A 20,210-nucleotide genomic window follows, 5' to 3' on the forward strand; every position below is an offset into this window, starting at 1 on the left:
CATTTTATAAACCTCTATCAGGTTGCCTCTCAACCTTCATCTCTCCAGGGAGAAGAGCCCTAGCTCCCTCAACCTATCTTCATAAGACATGCTTCCCAATCCAGGCAACATCCTTGTAAATGTCCTCTGCACCCTCTCAATAGCTTCCACATCCTTCCTGTAGTGAGGCGACCAGAACTGTGCACAGTACTCCTAGTGGGGTCTGACAAAGGTCTTATAAAGTTGCAGCATTACCTCCCGACTCCTCAACTCGATCCCTCGATTAATGAAGGCTTATTCTTCTTATTGATTTCCACTCTCGTAAACTTCAGCTTATTCCAAACTCTGCTGCCATTCACTCTCTGTCTTATTTTCCCATCATACCTGTGTTCCTTCGCCTACATTGACACCTTGTCCAGCAGCACATCAATATTCAAATTCTTACCCTTCTTTTCTTTGATTGAACATAGTTTTCCTTTCACAAAACCAGTCTGACTCTTCCTGGTTACCTTGTGTTTTCCTAAGTGTCCAGCTATAACCTTTTTCATGATTGATTCTAACTTGGCTTGGCGCTTTAATCTCGTGAGGTGGGGGGGGTAACGGGAGGTGAGGTGACAGTGGTATGGAAAAGTTAGGGTAGAACAGACTTGATGGAGAAGCTGACCTTCACTTGTCCTATCAAGTAGGTTTGTATGTATGTCATAATAGGGGCAGTATATGTGTAAATAGAGGTTATGGAGTTTCTGTTTGGAAGCAGGAAGATTTTTGGCGGAACTTTCAGGAATTGAAATGGGTGAGTTGAGCTGATGATTTACAGAAAGGTTGGACTCACAAGTCCCTTGTAAATTAGAGGTTCAAACCTAGGCCTATATCCATTATGGTAAATTTGTCAAATTTTCAGTTCAGTTTCAACTGGGAATGAGCTAAGGTTGCGAAGGCGGTCACGGACAGTCTTTTTGTTGGAGAGGATGTGTATCGGAAATTCGAGACAGGGTCAAATAGGATGGCAAGGTTTGAATGTTTTAGATTGTACTGAATCTCTCTCAACTTGGATAGAAACCTTTCTTATCTATTGTATTTAGGCTGGCATCATTTAACATATTTTTCAGAAATGGGTCAGGGAAACCGGCCTGTCGTGGGGAAGGTTTTAGAATTGATCATTAAGAAAGTTATAACTGGGCCCTCAGAAAAACTCAAGGAACTGGGAGGAGCCTGAATGGTTTTGTGAAAGAGAAATCACGTTCAACCAATTTATTGGAGGTCTTTATAGGAGTTACATGCTCAATGGATTAAGGGGCACTTGCAGACGTGCTGTATTTGGATTTCCAGAAGACATTTGATAAGGTACCGCATAGATTATTGTGAAAAGTAAAAGCTCATAGTGTAGGGGGTAGCATATTAGCATGGATAGAAGAATGGCTGGCTGGCAGAAAGCAGAGAGTATGCATAAACGTGTCTTTTCCTGATTGGCAGAATGTGTCAAGTGGAGTTCCACAGGGGTCTTGACTTTTCACAGTTTATAACAATGACTTAGATGAGGCACATAGCTAAATGTGCAGGTGACACAAAGATAGGAGAGAAGATATGTTGTGAAGACGTAAGGAGGTTGCAGACAGATCTAGAAAGGTTGAGTGAGTGGGCAGAAATCTGGTAATTGGAGGATAATGTGGGAAAGTGTGAAATTGTTTACTTTGGCAGGAAGAATAAAAAACAGTATTATTTAAAGAGAGATCTAGGTCTTTCTGTGTATGTCTCACAAAAGGTTAGTACACAAGTACAGCAAGAAATTAAGCAGGCTAATGTAACGCTCTTTATTGCGTGAGGAATTGAGGGGGTGCCACAGTGGTTAGCACTGCCACCTCATAGTACCAGGTACCCAGGTTTGATGCCCAGCTTGGGTCGCTGTCTGTGCAGAGCCTGCACATTCTCCCCACGTCTGTGTGGATTTCCTCTGGGTGCTCCGGTTTCCTCCCACACTCTAAAGATGTGCGGGTTAGGTTGATTGGCTATGGTAAATTATCCCTTAGTGTCAGGAAAATTCGTAGGGTAAACATTTGGGGTTATGGGTATAGGGCCTGGGCAGGATTGTTTTTGATGCAGACTTGATGGGCTGAATGGCCTTCTTCTGCATTGTACAGTTTCTATGAAAGTAAGGATATTATGTTTCATTTATACAGACATTGGTGAGACCACATATATGTGCAGTTTTGGTCTCCTTAAGGATGGATGTAAATGCATTGGAAAAAGTTCAGAGGAGATTAACCAGACTAAAACCCGGAATCAATAGGTTGTCTTATGAGGAAATGTTGGGCAGACTGGGCTTGCTTCACTGGAGTTTAGAAGAATACAAGACTGTGAATGTTATTGACAAGTTGTGCATGGAAACAAAATTTCCTCTTGTGGGTGCGTCCAGAACAAGGGGTATTGTTTTAAAATTAGGGGTCATTCTTTTAGGGCTGAGATGAGAAAGCTTTTTTTACTTTCGGAGGCTTGAGCAACTTGAAACTCTCTGCCCCAGAAGGTGGTAGAAATGGATTTGCTGGATATTTTTTAGGTTGTGATCGATAGGTTCTTCTTAGGCAAGGGAATCAAAGGTTATTGGAGCCAACTGAGAATGTAGAATTTGAAACATTGATCAGCTATGATCTTATTGAACAAGCAGTCTTGAGAGGCCGAATGGCCTACTTACACTTCTATTTTATTTATTCATATATTCGTATGAACAAAACATCTCAGGTTGACTCTGTGCTGGGTTATTAATAAAATCCTTTTACTGCTTTCTAGTTATCCTTCTGGCACTTAGATAGAATATGTTTGTTTGCCAATTGTGCAGGTTCAATTCCCATGTTGGCTCAGGTTATTTTTGAAGACCTGCCTTCTCAACCTTGCCCCTCGCCTGAGGTGTGGTGATCCTCAGGTTAAATCACCTCCAGTTAGCTCTTCCCCTGAAAAGGAGAGAGTAGCCTACAGTCTTCTGGGACTGTGGTGACTTACTTTGCGTTATTTGCTTTTACAAAGGTATACATTTTTACCTACACATATTTATTCAGCTAAAATCTCAAGGTCAAAGAACAGGTGAACATTCAGATCCTAAAGAGAAGGTAAACTTAAGACAAATGCATTATTGTCAAGAGAAAGCATGCAGCCAAATAAGATCAGTGGAAATTTCCTCCAAGAATGTTATGGAAATAGGATTAATACCAATATACACTCAGCCCAGTCTTCACACATCAATTATGATTGTGTTGAGTAAATGACAGTTATACTGATGCCTATTACTATTTTTTCCTAACTTGCCCCCCACCTGTGTTGATATCTCTCTAATTTACTCAGGGTCCTTCCTTCATCTGTGTGCCTGGATGGTTGGCGTTGGATGAGTGTTCAACTATAATAATGCATGGTGGCACAGCGCTGCCCCACAGTACCAGGGACCAGGTTCAATTCTGGCCTTGAGTGACTTTCTGTGTGGAGTTTGCACGTTGTCCTTGTGTCTGCATGGGTTTCCTCCCACTGTCCAAAGATGTGCACGTTAGGTGGATTGGCCTTGAAAAATGGCCCCTTAGTACCCTGAGATGTACAGGTTAGTGGGGTAAATGCATGGGGATATGGTGGGGGTCAGCCTGGGAATGATGCCTCTGTCAGTGAGTTGGTACAGATTTGATGAGCAGAATAGCCTCTTTCTGCACTATAAGAGTTCTATGAACCACTAATGGTCCTGTTTTAATTCGATATCTCCCACAGTTCATGCTGGTTAAGTGAATTTGAAGAAACATCTCTAGCACAATCTGAAGTATTCATTCACATTGTACTCTGATGAATGACGTTAGAGTTTGAACAATATGGCAGATGCATTGTATCAATGAGGACGTATGCATATTTTAAAACCAGGGATGTACTGCTTGCACTGTTTAAATAGATTGAAAATATGAAATACAATATTGTGTTAAGACAAACATTTCACAAAAGATATGACAGGAAGTAGAGAGGATATCCGAATATGTTTTTAATATAAATATAGACCATAAATCAGATGTCACTAATAATGTGAAGAAGCTATTCTAACAAGGATTTTAACTAAACCTGCTACTCATGAGACAAAAAGAGAGCATGGATTTTAGTAATTGAACTCACATCCTTAACATATTCAAAATAAAGTTCAATGCTGGAATTAATTTAGTTTCAATTAAATCAGGGCGATACCATCAGCTGTCTATCAAATAAATCAGGCAATGGCTATCTTTAATAAGTAAGAGTTTAACTACCACCTCCTGATATTCAGTCCAAACTTGTGTGGGTTAGGTTGATTGGCCATGCTAAATTGACCCAAGTGTCAGGGGGATTAGCAGGGTAAATGTGCGGGGTTACAGGAATAGGGTCTGGGTGGGATTGTGGTCGGTGCAGAGTCAATGGGCCAAATGGCCTCTTTCTGCACTATAGGGATTCTCTGACACTACCATCATCAAATCCACACCTGGGGTAGCCGTTGATCAAAAGCATAACTGAAACAGCCACATAAATTCTGCGACTACAAGTGCATGCCCACTTGTTATGTACCCTTTCCACCATCTTAAACATTTCAGCTGACCACCACTATCTATCAGGAGAGGTGAGGCCTCCAAGGTGGAGAGAGGGTGTGGAAGTGTGTGGGGGAGGGGTAGTTGCGTCTCACTGGGGAGTGTGCTTAGGGGTGGTTGGGCCTTGGGTGGGTGTGGGGCCTTGGGATGGTGTGAGGTTGGGGTCACAACGCATTGGGAGAAGGAGGCAGGTCAGGTGGGAGTTTGATGCTTGGGTTGAATGGTGGAATTTTGGGGGGTGGTGGGGTTGGTGGAGTTCCTGAGGTGGCCGTTACCACTGAAACATCAGACAGTACAAGACTCACGAAGCCAGTGTCTCATATTAAAGACATTACTTTTACTTAACAGCAGCTGTCAAAGGGTCAGGACAGTTCTGAGATAGAGCAGCTAGACCTCTCCAATGAAATCTGACATGTACAATTCAAAACAGATCAATTATACGTTTTCTTATCAACAGCACCTGCCTTTCATTAGCTTTAAATCAATCATCTTCAATATACATAAATTAATAATAATACCTGTCATATACCTTAGTCAACTACATCTTACCCTCTGGCTTAATGGCATGTTATTAGTCCATAGAATCTGGAAGCTAACTCCTGTCTTGGCTGCCCCAACTTTCCATGTTGCCTAGTAATCTCAGATGCTTGCCCAAAGTTGAAATGAATGTTCCCTTGAGTTCCCCTATCGGTCAATGCCAAACCAGATTAACACATGACTCCATGTCTGGGCATGCATCCATCTTATCTGGACAGTGAATAAACCCTATTTATGAAATATGATTAAGTGTTCTAAATGTTCTCTCCATCTGAAATTTCACTGATAAAATATTCTCAAGGCTTAAACATTTTCTTAGAATATGGCTTTGCCCTAATGCCCTTTACCATAATGCTTTGCAGCTAATTGCCTTTGGCTAAAGTGAACAATGAATCTTTAAAAAAAAACATCAATACATTCAAAATATCAGCATATGCGTTTTAAAATCATAATCGCTTGTTTAAACCTCTTACTGCATCTCACGTGAAGGTAAATTGCTTTCTTGTTAGCTCATAAGCCTATTTTAAAAATCATTTAACTTAATGCTGGTAGTACTGTCACTGCCTTAAGGTCTAATGGTTTGAAAATCTTATTAATCTATTAGGATTCCTGCCTTATAGGGGCGTTTGCATTGCTTTGGGCCTCAAGTCAGGTCCAGTCAGTCCTGGGGTGGGGGTAAGTACCATGCAGGTGGTAGGAATCCAATTGAGGTGGTCAGGATGTGGGGGCGCCACGAGAGCAAGTAGTCAGGATGTGGGCAGAGTCCCCTGAAGGGTCAGGGGTGTGGGGGAAATCCTGTGGGGTTTCAGACTGGCTCTGTACAATAGTTACGCAGAGGTTAGAGGAGGTTTTAATTCTTCCAACTTTTTCTATGTAACTATTGATGTAACCCTGGTGGAGACATCCAAAGTTTGTGATTTAAATCACATTTTCAGATGGTTCCCAATGCAAGGCAATTGCTCAGTTGAAGTTTCCACTTCTGGGCAACTGCTGTGCCAAATCTTACCTGTGAAATTCTGCGAGGGATTCCTCAGCACATCTTTGGGGTAACCCCGAATCTGACATTGGGGAGCATGGAGGTTACGGTCCATAACCTTTCCTTCATTTTCACTGTCAAAGTCCTGGAATTCCTGGTCAAACAGCACTGTGGGAGTGCCGACACCGTGTGGAATGCGGTGTTTGAAGAAGACAGCACACCATCACCTTCTCAAGGGCAACTCGCGATAAGTAGTACTGACTTTGTCAGTGACGTCCACATTGATTGTATGAACTGAAAAACATTGTAAATGCATAACAAATTTTGTACAAAGGTAGCAAACAGACTCCACCTAGTGGCCTTTGTATATGAGTGAAAATGTGGCACCACATTTCATAATATCATTTAAATGTTCCATTTGTAATTTGACAAAGAAATAGTATCCTTATCACGCACTATCCATGGCCTCATCTCTGCCTCATTTGTAGTTACAGTAAGAAGTCTGACAACAGCAGGTATCAGTCCAACAGATTTATTTGATAGTAAACTCACAAGCCTTCGAGGTTCCCCTGACGAAGAGGGGAACCTCAAAAGCTTGTGAGTTTACTATCAAATAAATCAGTTGGACTTAAACCTGGTGTTGTCAGACTTCTTACTGTGTTTACCCCAGTCCAACGCCAGCATCTCTACATCATTTGTAGTTAGAAGAAATATGAGGGCACGAGGTAGCACGGTGATTCACACTGCTGCCTCACAGTGCCAGGGATCAAGGTTCAATTCCTGGCTTGGGTCACTGTCTGTGCACAGTCTGCATGTTCTCCCTGTGTTTGTGTTTCCTGTGTTTGTGTTTCCTCCAGGTGCTGTGGTTTCCTCCTACAGTCCAGAAGAAGTGCTACTTTGGTGCACTGATCATGCTAAATTCTCCCTCAGTGTATCTGAACAGGTGCCGGAGTGTGGCGACAAGGGGATTTTCACAGTAACTTCATTGCAGTGTCAATGTAAGTCTACTTGTGACAATAATAAAATTAACATAAATCAGATGGATATTTGAACTGTCAAATCCTCAGCAGAAATAAATTGGACATTTTTCATTCGTAAAACTCAAACCGACAGAAAAGAACTTAAACTGAAGTAGGCACAAGATAAATTAATGTTTATGGAAAATCCAATTAACTCAAATCCAGCATGGCAACAGAAAACAGGGCTGTGATGCAACTACAAAAAGGACAGTGGTGAATTGGAATAAATAATTCACAAGGCAGTTTATTAATCTTCTGTTCTAATTATTAAATGTTGAGTGATGAAGTAAATCTTAACAAAATCCAAAGAGATAATGAAAATGAACATGGACCTAATTGTGTAAATATTACAGGTGTAGCACGATGGCACAGTGGTTAGCACTACTGCCTCACAACACAGGGACCTGGCTTCAATTCTGGCCTTGGCTGAATGTCTGTGTGGAATCCGCATGTTCTCCCTGTGTCTGCGTGGGTTTCTTCCGGGTGCTCTGGTTTCCTCCCACAGTCCAAAGATCTGAGAAGTATGTTGATTGGCCATGCTAAATTGCCCCTTTAGTGTTAGCGGATTGGAATGGGAAAATTCAGCCCTGGATGTAAATTTGGGACAGCAACTCTAGATATTATTTAATGCTCTCAGACAAAACAGGAAATGTTAGGATTGAATAAATGATCCAGAGTTTATCAGGTCACAGCTGGTGAGCTGCCTTGAAGAAACTGGTTTCAACAGGTAGCTGGCCAACTGACTGACTGAATGTAAGCACAGTAAGAAATCTCACAACACCAGGTTAAAGTTCAACAGGTTTATTTGGTAGCACAAGTTTTTGGAGTCTCACTCCTTCCGAAAGCTTGTGCTGTCGAATAAACCTGTTGGACTTTAACCTGGTGTGAGACTTCTTACTGTGCTTACCCAAATCCAACGCCGACATCTCCACATCATGACTGAACGTAAATCAGGCTTGGCTGTTGAAGTGGACCAGGCTCTTGCTGTGCTTCCAGGGCAGGCAGCCTGGCATCCAACTGTCATCCTGCTTAGCAGTTCAAGTTTGCCTTCTCGTTTTTGTTCATTTTACATTGCAGTGTATAACCGGTAAGACAGAGATGACATAACAGAGCTGAAAGTGCACTGAATAACACATTATCCTTGACATTAAATGTTGCATTATCAGGACAAAAATAATAACCTACAATCGGTAATATATATTGAGAATTAGAATCTTAACTTTTATTTAATAACTTAATACAGATAGAGGGTTCCTGTGAACTGCAATGAACAAATGGCTGCTTTGAAACATCAGATGCTGGTTTAAAATCATTTACAATCCAGTTGTGATACAATAACACTGCAGTTCAAGGGAAGGACTCTCCCCAAAAATCTTCAATTTTCATAATAGTGAGAATAATAAAATGCCAGTCTTTTCAGCATGCTCTGCATCGCAATCTCTCACACTCAGTCAACCTTTTGTAGAGTTGGAAGTTTACAAGCTCCCGGCTTACAAACAAAACTTGAAATGGGAGAATCCGTTAAAGAAAGTCGTGCATTATTGGTCTGAGGAATCGGATGATCTTCTACGGTGCTCCTTAGAGTCAGCAGACTGGTCAATATTTAAAAACTCAGCATCTTAATGAGTACGCCGCTACAGGAACTGATTTTGTTAGTGAATGTGTCCAAGACAGTATGTCAAAAAAGCAAATTTGTACGTTTCCCAACTAGAAAGCATGGATGAACAGGAATATCCACTGCTTGCTCAGGTTTGAGGTGTTCAAGTCAGGCATACCTGACCTCCACAAGAAAGCAAGATATGATCGATGGAGATCCATCAAAGATGCCAAAAGACAATATCGGACCAAGCTAGAGTCCCAGGCTGGCACAAGGACTCCCATTGACAATGGCAAGGTCTGCAAGACATAACAGAATACAAGATGAAGGCATATTAAATCGTCAACATCAATGCACCCCTCTCTAATGAGCAGAACGCATTCTACGCCCGTTTTGAGTAAAAGGTCAGCGAGTGCACACCCTCCAGCCTTGGACGAACCTGTGTCCGCAGTCTGCATTGCAGACGTCAGAGCAGCCCTCTCAAAAGTCAACCCATGAAAAGCGACTGGCTCGGACTGGGTACCCAGACAAGCATTCAGATCCTGCATGGACAGCTGGTGGGGGTATTTGCAGACAACTTCAACCTTTTTTTTACACCAACCTGAAGTCCCTATCTGCTTCAAGAAGATGACCATTATCCCAGCACCAAAGAAAAGCAAGGCAGCGGGCCTTAATGACGATTGTCCTGTGGCTCTGACATCCATCATTATGAAGTGTTTCAAAAGGTTAGTCATGGCCGAATCAATTCTGGCCTCTCAGATTGCCTGGATCCACTACAGTTTGCCTACCGCCGCAACAGGTACATGTCTTCAGACTTCCGTACTTTTTCCTGACAGAAGGTGGAAGAGAGAATGTCCGGGTGTGTGGGGTCCTTGATTGTGCTGAGTGCTTTTCCAAGTCAGTGGGAAGTGTAGACAGAGTCAATGGATGGAAGATTGGTTTGTGTGATGGATTGTGCTACATTTGCCACCCTTTTGTAGATCCTTGCGGTCTTGGGCAGGGCAGAAGCCATACCAAGTTGTAATACAACTGAAAAGAATGCTTTCTATGTTAAACGCTTCCTATTTGGTGAAAGCATTCTCTCTGGTTGTATCCACTGGCCCCTGTCTACACTTCCCACTGCCTCTGCAAAGCAGCCATCATAATTAACGACAGATCCCACACAAGCACCCCACGTCAATACCCAGAATCGCGCATGTGCATGAGATCACGCCGTCATGTCGGGGAAGCTAGGAGTGCGCAGGCACATGGGGCTCCTCTGATTGGCCAATATAAGACTGCGCCAACGCGCAGGGACAGGAGTGCCGGACCGATTCCAGCATTGCGCAGGTGCACAGGGAGGGAACTGCCTGACAGATCCCAGGACTGCGCAGGCGCATAAGGACTCAGCTGACCCAACCGACCTGCGACTGCGCAGGCGCTTGGGGCTCAGCTGACCCACCGAACCCTGGGAGTGCGCAGGCGTGGGGCTACTCAGCTGACTGACGTCCCGGTACTCGGTATCTCGAGCGATGTGAGGAGGAGCGCGGCGGGGAGCGGTTACAGGAGCACTGGCAATTAGCAGCGGGGCAACCCTGTCTCTTCCCTCCCCCCAATCCAGCCCTTCAGTCGGTACGTTCGTGTTGAGTCCCCGGCACCTGGAAGGTGGCGGCCGCCTTGTGTGGTCGGGTTTGGTGGAGGGGGTGGTTGTTGTCGGTTCAATGGGGAAAATGACAGAAGAGTAAGGCCCCGGGCCCCGCTGGATACTGACCCATTCTTCCCCCAGTGAGGAGCCGGCTGGCAACCTGAGATTGTCAGCTTGACTGTCATTGAAACCCTCTCCTTTCCCCCTCCCGAGGAGTTGCGAGCCCAGCTCAGGCTCTCTGTGTGCACACGTTCCCCTTCTTAAATCTTGTGGAGGGTGCGAGATTTGGGGAAGTGTAAGCGCCAGTTGAGCAATCGCTGGGGAAATATTTTAGCTGCTACCGGGGAGCACTGGGTGTTTTCTTAATCCTTGCATCCCGCTTGCTGTATGTTGTTGTGCTTTGGAGAAGCCGCAATGTGCGTGTGCATGTAACACTCCGAGCTTGCAGTGTGGTGGAAGTCCTGCACATTTACTAGGAGCTGTTTGTTATGTGGATTCTGGTGCTTACATGGAATGATTTTTAAGAAGTGCTGCTTCCTTAGAAATTGAGCAAGCGATATACAAAGCCAATCTTACCAGGAGATTAATTTCGATTTAACTTTCATTTTTAAAGTTTTAGTATATTGTTTTGGGACTTATTCTGTACTGTTTGTGTATGTGTGAACGTACTGCTATCTTGTTGTTATTCGTGATGCTTTCTTGGTGCTAAAACTCATAGTGAAATCCTTTCTCATCCACAGTAATAGTGAAATCCTTTTTGCACTTAATGGTGCACAAGGTAGTTCTTCCATCTGTTCCTGTAGCTAATCTTTTCCTGGGACAGGTTGTTCGCCTGTTGCCAGATGCTTACAGCTTGAGGGGTGGCATTCTGTATCAAGCATGGCTGACTGAGTTTTTCCTGTATTTACCATCAGCCATTGAGATGTGTTGGAAGAATTTTGCAGGTTGATACTCAACCTGTTGGCTCTGTTAAGAATGCATCTTCCTTGACCATCAAATCCTGGAGTGGGACTTGAATCCTGAATATCTGGGTCAGAGACAAGCCATTACCCACTCACCACATAACCTGTGAAATCTTTATCTTGGCTCATTCAGAAAACATCTTTTTCTGTTGTTTTCAGTTGGAAGAGAACTTTTGTAAAGCGCTGCTCTGTCCAGCAAGTATGCCACCAAAACAGAGGATGCCAGTAAGGTGAATCAAACTATCACTTGGCATAACTTGGCCCAAAAGTTTAACATTTCTCTATAACTAAGTTATGGAATTTGTTTTCCCCACCTATTTTAGATCCTGACATTGACTTCTTTTGGGATTATTGAAGTATGCAGAAAGGTTGGTGTTAAGATGAGGCAATTATTAGATTCATTCAGATTTGAAATCAAATTCTACATTCATTATTAAAACTGTTTGGATGATCACTGCTGATCAATGTTGTGGTTCTACAATATCCAATACTCCTGTAACTGTCTGTGGCTAAAAGGTATATCCATTTTTTCATTTATATAACAAGTAGTACACCTCTATTCTCCACTGAAGTCAATTATCCCATCCTGTAACAAGCTGCTTTGTTATTGAAATGTCCTAACCATTTTCAGTTTTTTTTAAGAGAGCTTTAAATTGACCTCTATATCGCTGCCCAGGCAGAGAAAATGGACTGACTGCAGAAAGACTAAGATCCTTCATAAGTCCCAGTATCTTGAGTCTGTTCTACTAACTGTTGTTTCCACCCTGGCATCATTCTTGAACCTATGCTATATATTCTTTAATGTCTTTACTTATTATGTCCGCAATTGCATGTTGTTGTTAACTATGGCCATAGCAATGTTATTTTAAATTCTTCATTGTGTCTAATATGTATATCAAAGGAAGAGGATGCTGCTGAATTGATATGAATGAGGAGGTAGTTGTGAAACTGGATGAACTGACATTTGATCAAGAGGGCGTATTGAAAAGGCTGTTTGTGTTTAAAGATGGTTAAAATTTCCAGTATCGTGGATACGAAGAGAAGTAAGGTTGGAAATCGCAGCGGCACTGGCCAAAATCTTCCAACCCTCTTGACGTATAGTGCCAGAAGACTTTGATTTATTATTGTCACATGTATTAGTATACAGTGAAAATTATTGTTTCTTACATGGTATACAGACAAAACACACCATCCGTAGAGAAGGAAATGAGTGCACCATGTTGTTTTACAGTCATAACTAGGGTGTAGAGAAAGATCAACTTAATGCAAGGTGAGCTGTTCTTGAGTCGGTTGGTACTTGACCTCAGACTTTGGTATCCTTTCTCCCTAAGGAAGAAGGTGGAAGAGAGAATGTCTGGGGTGAACATAAGAACATAAGAAATAGGAGCAGGAGTAGGCCAACTAGCCCTTCGAGCCTGCCCCGCCATTCAATAAGATCATGGCTGATCTGTCTTGGCTCAGCTCCACATTCCTGCCCTCTCCCCATAACCCTTAATCCCCTCGCTTATCAAAAACCCATCAACCCGCGTCTTAAAAATATTTAGCGAGGTAGCCTCCACCACTTCAACGGGCAGAGAATTCCAGAGATTCACCACCCTTTGAGTGAAGAAGTTCCTCCTCAACTCCGTTCCAAACCGCCCCCCCTTTATCTTGAGGCTGTGCCCCCTAGTCCTACTGTCCTTTCTGAGCGGGAAGAGTCTCTCCACCTCTATCCTATCCATCCCATTCATCATCTTATACGTCTCAATGAGATCTCCCCTCATTCTTCTAAACTCTAACGAGTACAAGCCTAATTTATTCAGCCTCTCCTCATAGCTCAACCCCCTCAACTCCGGTATCAGCCTAGTAAACCTCCTCTGCACTCCCTCCAAGGCCAAAATATCCTTGCGTAAGTACGGCGCCCAAAACTGCACACAGTACTCCAGCTGCGGCCTCACCAATGCCCTATACAGCCGCAGCAAGACCTCCCTACTTTTATATTCAATCCCCCTCGCAATGAAGGCCAGCATCCCATTTGCCTTCCTGACCACCTGCACCTGCAAGCTGGGTTTTTGCGACTCATTATGCAGGCTGCTTTGCCAAGGCAGTGGGAAGTGTAGAAGTCAGTGGATAGGAGGCTTGTTTGGGTGATTGGGCTACATTCACAACCTTTTGTAGCTTCTTGCCGCCTTGGACAGAGCAGGAGTCGCACCAAGCTGTGATACAACCAGAAAGAATGCTTTCTATGGTGCATCTGTAAAAGCTGGTGAGAATTGTAGCTGATGTGCCAAATTTCCTTAGTCTTCTGAGACAGTAGAGGCATTGGTGGGCTTTCTTAACTATAATGTCAGCATGGGGGACCAGGACAGGTAGTTTCTGATCGGGACACCTAAAAACTTGAAGCTTTTGACCATTTCTACTTTGTTCCCATTGATGTAGGCAGGAGCATGTTCTCCTTTACGATGACAATCTCCTTCATTTTGTTGACATGGAGGGAGAGATTACAAAAATGTTCAAAACGAGATGCAAGGATAAACCCAATAATTCACACTCATCAGTTTATTAGATTAACCTTGATGGGACAGCTTTTAGAAATGATTGTCTCGGGACAAAGTAACAGTCGCTGAGACATTTATGAATTAATTAAGGAAAACTGATTTGTTGAAATCATGTTAAATAAGTGGATTACATTTTTTTGATGAAATTAATGCATTTGATGCATGGACTTCTCAAAGGCAGTTGATAAATGCAGGCCGCAAATTTGCCAACAAAATTGTAGCTCATGGAATAAAAAAAAGGAAACGTGTCAGCATGGATATGAGGTTGGCTGAGTGGCTGCAAACACAACTGGTGAATGGTTGTTTCTCAGATTACAGACAGGTATGGGAAAGGCTCAACAGCGGGATTTTCCAGCACCCTTGATTTTCTTAATCTGTATTAATGTCTCAGACATGAGAACGCGCAGGACATAATTTCAAAGTTTGTGGATAAGACAAAGTTTGGAAGTATTGTGAAATGTGAGGAGGATATGAAGATGTGAGGGACAAGCAAGTTGGTGGAATGTGTGGACAAGTGGCATATGAAATTTACTGCAGACAAATGATAAATTTTAGTAGGGAAAACAAGGACAGGTTATGTAAAGGATACAGTTCTAAAGCTATGCAGGAATACAGGCTTGTGGCTGTACATGTTATTCAATAATTTACCAGCACCCTTGATTTTCTTAATCTGTATTAATGTCTCAGACATGAGAACGCGCTGTACAAATTATTGAATGCGGTGAGACATATTGAGAAAATGGTTAAAGCATTTGTGATCTGAGTTTTAAAAGTGAAAGCATAATTTATAGGAAGTGTTGGTGAACCTTTTATGGAACACTAGTTTGTCCTCAGTTGTCCTAATTGTGTAAATTCTAGGTACCATAGCATGTGAAGACTTTAGAGAATGGCTGCATGGATGAGGAACTTCAGTTCTGTAAATAGATGAGAAAGGCTGGAGTTCTCAGTGGAGAAGATGTGTAGAATGATCAAAGAACAGCACAGCACAGGAAACAGGCCCTTTCGGCCCTCCAAGCCAACACCGCCCATTTTAACACTGAGTGCCTTATTCAAGTCTTTTGCTGATAGTTGACGTTTTTGTCTACCTCTGGTGGAACTCCACAATAAAGGGGGTGCAAATTTAGGGAATTATATGTATGCCAGATTAAGGGAGATCCAATTCAGGGACAATTTATGACACCAATCAGCCTAAAAAGCACATTTTTGGGATGTGGGAGGAAACCGGAGCACCCGGAGAAAACCCACACAAGCACGGGGAGAATGTACAAACTCCCACAGACATTGATCCAAGCTGGAGATCTGACCCGGGTCCTTGTAACTGTACAGTGGACAGTGATAGTCACTGAGCTGATGTGTTGCCTGTCAATTGGTCCAGATTAAGCGTACACTAATGGACGTGAAGCACTAGGCAACTCTCGAAGCAACATCCAAGAGAAACCTTTGCACAACCCACCGCGTGTATGCACCTTGTTGGCCAACAAAGCGGACCGAATCGCCTGTGGATGTAAAAGGAGACATCAATAACATAAATAGACATACAACAGGCTATACAGACAGTAAAGGAAGATCCCCAATAGCTCCAACGTAAGTGACAAGGTGAGCCTGAAAATTTGTTGGACGACTGATAGGAATCTATTAATTCCCAGGAACGTCCTGAGGCTCTTGATTTTCAACTAGAACGTTCTTTTGTATCCCTCCATCTGCTCATGTGACTATCCAGGTAAGTCTTAAACAACCCTAGTGTGTCTGCCTCCACCACCCTACTTGGCAGTGCACTCCAGGCCCCCACCACCCTCTGTTTTTAAAAAAAAAAAGTCCCTCTGACATCTGAGTTATACCTCTCACCTTGAGCTCGATCGTCGCCTCCAACCTGGGAAAAAGCTTCCTGCTGTTCACCCTATGTATACCCTTCATAATCTTATACACCTCTATTAGGTCTCTCCTCATTCTCTGTCTTTCCAGGGAGAACAACCCCAGTTTTCCCAATCTCTCCTCATAGCTAAGACCCTCCATACCAGGCAACATCCTGGCAAACCTTCTCTGCACTCTCTACAAGGCCTCCATGTCCTTCTGGTAGTGTGGCGACCAGAACTGGATGCAGTACTCTAAATGTGGTCTAACCAACGTTCCATACAACTGCAGCATCAGATTCCAGGTGTTATACTCTACCCCTTCCTATAAAGACAAGCATATCATATGCCTTCTTCACTACCTTCTCCACCTGTACTGCCCAGGTGTGTTGAGGTGCACAGTCATGAGGGGACTAGATAGTGTTGTGAGAGAAACAGTCATTGGTGGAATGCTCAAGAACGAAGATGAATGGCAAAATAACTTCTCTTTTCAAGAAATAACCTATAAAAATGCAAAGACGATGGGTTGTAGGCAGAGTTACAACACCTGGAAAACATTGAGATTTACAAGTCAGCAGCTGTGTTTTCTCAACAAGCTTGCTGGTGTAATCCACAGTGGAAATTTTCTGCTTAGTTATCTTCCCCCTCCTGTTCCTGTGGACTTGAAATAAAATCAACATTCAGCTTGGGTGCAGCTTATTAAGGTCAATTTTAGCGGCATTAAAGATGTCTTTGGGCTTATAATAGGATAGACCATGTGTGTACTTGTCAACGTTATTCCTGAACGTAGGCTTGATTGCACAATGGTTCCTGAGGCACTGATCCATGATATAAAAATGCTTCAGTGAATTAATTTGCTCTTTCCAACAAGACTTGATTGAAAAGATTAAGAAACTTATCTGCTGCGGTACCTTAGGATCAAGTTGAATTCAAATTGTGATAAATTTCATCTATCAGTGTGCATTTAGGATGGGAATTAGAAGTTGTGTTTTCTTTTCTAGTTGAGATTTTTAAATTTTGTTTTTGCAAGGAGTTAATTCAAAAGGAACAATTTCAGATTAAGGAGACATGAGTGAAATGTGCGAGTAAGGAGAAGATAAATTTATACACAATTTTAAAGTTAAAGTTTTAAAGTTTATTTTGTTAATCACAAGTAGGCTTACATTAACACTGCAGTGAAGTTACTGTGAAATTGCCCTAGTTGCCACACTCCAGCGCTTGTTTGTGTCAATGCACCTAACTTTTGGACTGTGGGGGGGGGAAAAAACTGGAGCACCCAGAGTAAGCTCTCACAGGCACAGAGAATGTGTGGACTCCACACAGACAGTGACCCAAGCCAGGTACTGTGAGGCAACAGTGCTCACCATTGTTGCTGCCCTTTGTTTGCTTTGCTCACTTCCCCTGTGAGCAAGAGGGGCAGAAGAAACAAAATCAGCACAGGACTTTGGTGAACTGACAATCAGGAAGTTGGATATTTTTAAAGAAGTGAAAATAAGGAGATTGAGAATTTGGTCTTTCTGTAACATGCATGTGATTTGTTAATCCTCATTTGAAGCTGCTTTTGACTGATTTTTCTTTCAAAAGAAAATTTTACTGTGACTCATTCCTGGAATTGTGCATAGAGGTTCTCTATCCAAAATTTATCAACATGTGGAAAAGAAGTGGATATTCTTTTCCTTCAGAAGATAGAGAAGTACATATAATTGCCAAGGACTAATCAGTTGTCATCTCAGGGTGACCTAGTCACAGTTGGAATTATTGTGTAGTTATCATGCTTTCCTTTTACACTCCTATTTTCTATGCAGTCATTTTGAAGGAATTGATTCTCATTACATCATGATTCCAAACATGCTGGCAACAAACGTTATTTTTCTTGTTTGCCATTTAAATCTGGATGGTAATTGTTCAGACAACAGCTGATCCCAGTCTTACCTTTACCCAACAGCAACACGTGTACACTTCATAGCAGATTTGGAAATCTTGGTTGATTCCTCCTTCCCTTGCCTGGACATTAAGGCCACTTTGAAGATTTTCATTGCCAGTCTAATTGATAACAGCTAACTTGCGCTAATTTACAATTGACTCCAAACCTTTTGTCCTGTATTGCTTTTGTTAATGCTGACTTTACAAGCTAAGCCATCTGTGTAGTGCAAGGGTGGTTTAATGAGGGATAAACGTGATCTCTTTGAGGTCGAGTCCATGAATACAAAAAGAGACCACCAAAACCTATGAAAAAATACAGTTACTGCAGTACCATCTTCAGAAATGAAACAGCCTATAACACTTGTACTCCCCTGAGCTGAAAAGCAACCATTGATAATAAATCAGCACCACCAAGTCTGTTCAGGATGATGCATGGGGCCAAATTGCATGCAACATTGGCATCGTTGAGAATACATCAAGATTAAGTAGGAAATAGAGGAAGGCCAAGTTAACATGTTTTTACACTTATTTGATGCAGTTTCCAATTAAATAGTACTCATGCAAGGCAGTGATGAATCCTCAGTTTGAGGCATTAAAGCCTCAGAGGTCTTTCAATTTTCAAGTAATGGGAGTGCAAAGATTAAAAAGGATAGAGTACCCTAAATAAGGCAACACAGGGCAAAGGACAGTACCCAAACAAAGCACAGGAGACCACATCAATGCAATGAAGTGCATGAGTTGCAGAATTTAATGCAGCGAAAGAAGAGTTTTACTGATGAGAGAGGCAAAACTGAACTCCTTTATTCTCTTGCCATTTGCATAATTTTTTGTTTTTAAAAATAGGCTATCTACTTCAAAAATCGTTTTCATCCAATTTTTAAAGTAGCTTGGATCAAATCACAAATTTAGTTTATTCACACATTCTAACTCCACAACTACACATGCACAAACATAAACTCGATCATTGTCACTCTGTCTCCGTGGGGGAATGGGAGATTTACAACTATAACATAACAATATACAACATAACAATAAAAAGAACTGTAGAAATAGATACCAGTTCATGTTTCTAGAGCCTACAAAGTCCAAATCTGGAGGGGCTTCACTGATGGAGGAGTTCCAGTTCGGGCAGGTTCCTAGCTGAAGAAAGTGGTGCAAAATTATTTTAAAGATGACAGTGCCATAGTGAGATGAAGTTGATGTTCAGCGACTTGGTCTGCTAGGCAGGCAATGACCAGTGGCTTACACATTAACAATCTTTGAAGAGGCCCTGGCTTTGTCAGCCTGGAGTCCTGTTTTTTGATGTTTGCAGATTGGAATTAAATCAACAGACCCCCTTGTGAGGCTAGATTTGTAATGTAAACGCAATCTGACAATTTGAAGCTTGGTTAATATAATGTGCCCATTAATGAGTTAATTGCAGCTTAATGAGCAGTTTCTGTGCTCCTGGCCACAATCCATTGTTTGCCTTAGAAGATAGGTGATGTTTAGTGCCTGTGAAGGTATAATGAGTTTCAATGGCTTTTGCTTTGACCAGGTGGGGAGATTTTGTGGATTAAAATGTGTTCTCATAATGAGGTGAGATATTCCATAAGGACAAGGGTGGAACTCTTGTGTCCTTGTAACTGCTGTTGAAAATTTCCAGGAACAATGGTGAATCCAGTGAATTGTGTGACCTGTAACAGCCATGTTTTGATCCAGTGAAGTGCATTTAAAAATGAGCAAATAAAATAGTTTGATTTACACAGTTTATCTTTGGGACATGCCAAGAGCCTGTGAAGCAGCCAGAAGGCTGTAGAATAGAACTTTTTGAAAATGCTGATATTAACTAAACTGCAAGAGTGGGCTGCAGTGCAGAGTGAGCAGATGGCTGTGAATGAAGAGAAGTTATCTGATGTAACCCAAAAGCAATAAAACTTGAAAAAAATGAAACAATGCCACAGGGAAGTGTTTGCATTAAATTGGAATTGAAGGACTTGAAGCGGCAGATTCAGGCAGAGTATGTACCTGATTAACTGACATCTTCAATTAACCAAACTGTTGAAGCTGTGAACAAACTTTGACCTGTCACAAAGACACAAGGAAATTTTGAAAGAGACAAAAGTTTAATTGTAAATCTGAATCATGTGCAGACTCAGTATGTTTCTTGAGAACACAAGAAAGAAGAAAAAATCCTTAATTCCATTGAGGGCAAATTGAAAAGGGATTGGAAGAATTCAACCAGAAGTAGAGTCAAACAAAACAGTAGGCAGAAAATTTATTCAAAGAAATTTCTGCCTTGCAAGACTCTTTGAAGACTCTAAATGTGGTTTTGGAAAAGCATAAAATAAAACAATGCTAAATACTACTTCAGAAAAAGCTGCATTGGAACTTTCATCAGTGATAAAGCAATGCACTGAATCAGTGAGATGGCAAGAGGTGGACAAGAAAATAAACAGTTAAAAGAACAGCTAATTGTCTTTTGAGATCAATTGCAAAAGGAGTAGATAACAGCATGAAGATTGCCTTGAACAGCAGAATGAATGAACACAGTGAACATTTTCTCCTTTTGAAGAAATGGGATAAGCAAATGATAGTCAACCCCAGAAGACCTATAATTGATCAAAAGACATTTGTCACAAAGGAAAGCAAA

The 20,210-nt window shown here is 42.0% G+C and overlaps 1 protein-coding gene across 1 annotated transcript in view; it reads left to right on the forward strand.

Annotated features, from left to right (window-relative positions):
• The first annotated feature begins 10,115 nt into the window (after positions 1-10,115).
• atp6v1c1a (ATPase H+ transporting V1 subunit C1a) overlaps positions 10,116-20,210 on the forward strand; it is a 70,011-nt gene continuing 59,916 nt past the window's right edge. Inside the window, exon 1 of the mRNA XM_080193829.1 lies at positions 10,116-10,293. The gene's annotated coding sequence lies outside the window, so the exon portion shown is untranslated. The remainder of the gene's footprint in view (positions 10,294-20,210) is intronic.

Source organism: Carcharhinus amblyrhynchos, chromosome 8 (assembly GCF_965287045.1).
Source record: "Carcharhinus amblyrhynchos chromosome 8, sCarAmb.v2.hapA, whole genome shotgun sequence".
Taxonomy (NCBI): Eukaryota; Metazoa; Chordata; class Chondrichthyes; order Carcharhiniformes; family Carcharhinidae; genus Carcharhinus; species Carcharhinus amblyrhynchos.